The 4,261-nt window shown below is 55.5% G+C and overlaps 1 protein-coding gene across 5 annotated transcripts in view; it reads right to left on the bottom strand.

The window, feature by feature from the left end:
- Window positions 1-1,126, bottom strand: part of Bmp15 (bone morphogenetic protein 15) — a 41,265-nt gene extending 40,139 nt beyond the window's left edge. For all 5 annotated transcript variants that reach the window (XM_013508138.1, XM_013508137.1, XM_013508139.1 and 2 more), the window contains exon 1: window positions 1,047-1,126. The gene's annotated coding sequence lies outside the window, so the exon portion shown is untranslated. The remainder of the gene's footprint in view (window positions 1-1,046) is intronic.
- Window positions 1,127-4,261: the final 3,135 nt, after the last annotated feature.

Below are 4,261 nucleotides of genomic sequence, written 5' to 3'. Positions count from 1 at the left end.
GCCTGAACCTACAATGCATCTCAAGGGCAGTGTGAGGGGCTGGGTGGGAGCAGAGCTCCTTGAGCATCTAAGGGAACAACACCAACACTGGCATCAAGTTCCTCAAGTCCCTTCCCTTGGCAATCTGCAGCCTCAAGGTGGGTCCTTCCACAAGTCACTCTGCAAGCCACTCTTCCCAGTAGCAGCCCCAGCTGTCCCTGCCCTCCCGCTCCTGAGGGCTGCCCTAGCTTCGGGGACTCCAGAGCACTCAGAGTCTCTGTCCCCTGTCCTCCTCTGCAACTTGGCTTCCAGCAGATCACAGCCTCCTCAAACAAACAAACCCTGGCGGCGGCGGCGGCGGCGGGGGCGGCGGCGGCGGCGGCTCCAGCACAGCTGTGCTCCATGGCGCAAAAGTTTCCTCCACACTTTTCAATGAGCAGAAAAGCTCGCCGACCGGTGCTGAGGCGGCAGCAGAGGAGGGAAAGGCCGAGCCGAACCGGCCGCAGCGATGGCCCCAGAGCTGGATGGATGTGTGTGCATCTGTGTGTCTGCGGGAATGAGGCTGAGGAGCCGGCCACCAATGCCCGGGCTCCGTGCCCACGCCGGACCCCAGCCCTGCAACCTGCCCTGGCAGGACGGCCCGCGAGCGCCGGGAGAGGGGCCGAGCCGCACCGCCTACACCCTCAGCCGCTCTCTGTCCGCGGGGCGCAGGGGCCTCCAGGAGAAGCCCCAGCGCCGCTACTTCCTCCCGTGCCAACAGAGGGGAGTAGTCTGCCCGAGGTGGGGGAGCACGGGCGGCCCCGGAGCCCGCGGGAGTGAGTCTGCTCTCCGGGCTCCAGCCCGGGCCAGCCATGCTCTCGTCCGTGCTCCCGCCGCCCTCAGGGGCTGTCTGTGCCGGGCCGGTGGCAAGAGCCCTCCGTGCTGCTCCTGTCCCTCCGAGGGGCGTTCAGCCCCTGCCGGGCCGAGTTTCCAAGCCGGTGCGCGGGTCCTGTCCTGCCTCAGCCTGCGCGCAGCTCGCCCATTCAAAGTCGGGCGCCGCGAGCGCGAGCGGAGCCTCCAGCTCTTACCTTAGACACTGTGAGCGGCTCGCAGTGTTCCAGACCTCCCTTCAGGGTGAAGCCCCAGGGCGCGCCCCCTTGCAGCTGCACCGGGACGTACTGGAAGGACCCAGGCCGGTTCTCCATGGTGGGCTCGGCTCCGGCGGCGCCGCGGGCTCCTTCTCTGCCGGGGCTACGTCGCCTCCGCCCCCAGCAGCTCCACCACCATCGCTCTCCAGCGCTACGCCGCCCGCGCCGCCCTGCTCCGCCTCCTCTCCGGACTGCAGACGCTAGGGCAGCGAGCGAGCCCAAGGAGGAAATGACACGGAGCTGGAGAAGGGGGAGCGAGGGGGAAGGAGAAGGAGAAAAAAGAAAGAAAGGGAAAGAAAACGGAGCAGCGGCGGAGGGGCAGCGCAGAACGCACTAGAAAAGAGAGCGCTGGGGAGGGGCAGGCACTGGGTCCGCGCCTAGGGGATCGCTGAGGAGTGGGAGCCGGGCAAGGCCTCACATCAATTGTTACATTGTTTCATTCAAGCAGGCCCCCTCTTTGGTCCTCCTCTGCGCTGCCGAGGTCCCCGCCCCTGCAGCCTGCAGAGCGAGGGGAGGTTAAAGTCGTTAGTGTGGATGGCCCGCGTGGCTGAGTGGGCTGAATTGAATCGCTCGTTTCCTGATTAGCCTGTAGATGTTTCTCCGACTGCCTTGTTCTTCTGAAGGTCCCAAGAACCCACTCCGGGAGGGCCGGGAGGGTCGCAGGCTGCTCATCTGCAGACCATGCCTCCGGGGCGGAAAGCGAAGGAAGCAGGACCGGGAACACGGTGGGGCTGTGTGTGTAGGCCGCCCTGTGCAGAAGCTCTAGGTGTGTGGGGTCCTTTAGGGAAGGTTGCCCCCAGCACAATGTAAATGAAGGAGCACCTCTGAAGATGCCCCCTGCCCAGGCTCGGCCACACCCCGCTCAGAGCTGGGCTCTGTGGGGAGCGCTGTGCTCCCCTATGTGCCAGTCATCTGCAGCTCCTGGCACGGCCTTGCCCTTGCCCCACTGCGATGATCGCGCCGGGAATCAGCAAACTTTATGACTAGCAGTATTGTCTCTAAACAAACCTACAGGAAAGAGCGTCCATTGAGAGGCTGGGCAATTAACATGCTGTGCCTTTGGGAAGAATCAGCTTTTAGACAGATTCCGAAGCATCTCTGTCCAGGCTTGAGCCTCCCGTTACCCGGATGGGCTTTTAGGACAGACCACACAGCCAAAGAGCAGGTCTGCACGCGAATTTGTGACTGAATCTGCTGCTGACTTCTCAGCCTTGACCCAGACAGGTTAACTTGCCCCTCCTGGTGGTTTCTGTACAGCCACAACAGGGCAGCGAGTTTTTAAAGGGTCTCACGCTAGAAGGGAGAGTGTTGTTGACAAGTCGGTTTCCACTCAACTGGACTTTCTGGCTCTGGCTTGCTTGGTGTCTCCCTGCTTGGTTCTCCTGCAGCTTCTTCCCTGGGTCAGCAAACACACCAAGGCTCCTTCCTTCCAGAGCCAGCTCCCTGCCCTCGGGGTTTCCACTCCTGCTTCCAGTTCCTCACCTGTCGCGGCCTCTTCTACCCTCCGCCACCCGCCAGGCCACCCCGTCCGTCTTTTCTCCTCAGCCCCCTGGGCTGTCTGCCTGGTATGAGCCTGGCTGGACTTTTCATTAACAAAATGGTAGCTTGGGTGTTTGTGGCTGCCTTCTTACAGTCCTTAGAGAAGGTTCATGGGAAACTGCCCCCCATCCTTTTCACATTTACACAGAAAAGATCATTTTTTTCTTTTTTTTTGTGTTTGTTTTTTTTTGAGACAGGGTCTCCCTATGCAGTTCAGGCTGGCCTTGAGCTCACTTTGTAGCCCAGGCTGATCACGAACTCACAAAGATCTTCCTGCCTCAGCCTCCCGAGTGCTGGGGTTACAGGCATGTGCCACCACACCCAGCCTCCAAAAAGATTATCTTGATCATGCTTATTGTTTTGCTTTGTCCTTACTAGAAAGCAAGAAGTTTGAGGAAATGGCATCTCAAAATGTTGACTCTTTTTTCAGTTTGTTTTGTTTTGCTGCCTTCAGTGCTGAGGCTGCAACCCAAGGCCTCATGCATGTGCTCTACCACTGAACAACACTCCCAACTCCCCCCACCCCTTCCCATGCAGCCTTTAATTTTCATTGTTTCTGTCCTGGCAATTGGAACAATTTTTTGATTCTTAATTGTATATCAATCTATGAGATAACATTCATTTGCTCTGTCTTATCTTGAAACTAGCTTTATTTTCTCCCTGGGATAAGATCTCTGATTGAGACTCAGGAGGACTCGGAAAGTTTCGGGCTCAGCATACTGAAATCTGTAAAGTTCAGCTTACAGGATATGTAGTCACCACTCAAGAACTACTAGAATTATGTGTCTAGACTAGAGGAAGGAGATTTGGAAGCAAGAGACACAGATCTGAGCCCCGGCATTGTCACTAACTAGGTGGTGACTTTCGACAAATCACTGAGCTCACTCTTGGGGCCTCCTTTTCTTCTTCTGTACACTTCAGCTATTCAACTCTGGCTTTCCTGCCTCCACAGCCTGATGAGAGGCTGAGATGGAATAATAAGTATGAAAACACTTTGATCAAGAAAAAGTAAAAATCCTCACAAGCTTACTGTGAAGTCAGGCGCTGAACATGCTTTTCTTTCTTATTATTTTCAGTGGCAGGATGGAACCCAGGGCCTCAAGCATGATAAGCAAGTGCTCTACCACGAGCTACATATTGGGCTCCTGAGCTAGGCTTTTACTCTATTCTCATTCCAAGCCTGGTACTCCTGTGTTCTGTTTAGGTTTTTTTTTTTTTTTATCATTGCAGAAGAATATAAATTACCTCACCCCTTATGCAAATATAGGTAGCAGGCATTTTGTGAATAGGGCGACAAGATTGTCCTGCTTCTCTGTGGATGAATATCACTCTTGGATGAATATCTTTCTTGGAAGGACAACTGGATGAAGCATGATGGAGTAGTGGAAGGAGAACCTGAGATACCTAGATTCTAAGCTGATTCTGCCGAAGCTAATTAGCTGTGTGATGTTAAGGGAGTCACTCCTCTCTCTAAATTGAAGCAGTTGAGCTAAGTGTTTCCTTAAGTTCCTCTGTAGTTTGCAAATTGCGTGATACTTCCTGAAAAGTGCCTCAACTTAACGTATGGGTGAACAAAGGCTTCATATTAGAGATGAAACCAGGGAGAATCTAGAAAT

The sequence above is a fragment of the Chinchilla lanigera genome, unplaced genomic scaffold (genome assembly GCF_000276665.1).
Source record: "Chinchilla lanigera isolate Chin_1 unplaced genomic scaffold, ChiLan1.0 scaffold00142, whole genome shotgun sequence".
Taxonomy (NCBI): domain Eukaryota; kingdom Metazoa; phylum Chordata; class Mammalia; order Rodentia; family Chinchillidae; genus Chinchilla; species Chinchilla lanigera.
Note: the sequence above shows the minus strand (reverse complement) of the source record. Positions and strands in the feature narration are given on the sequence as shown.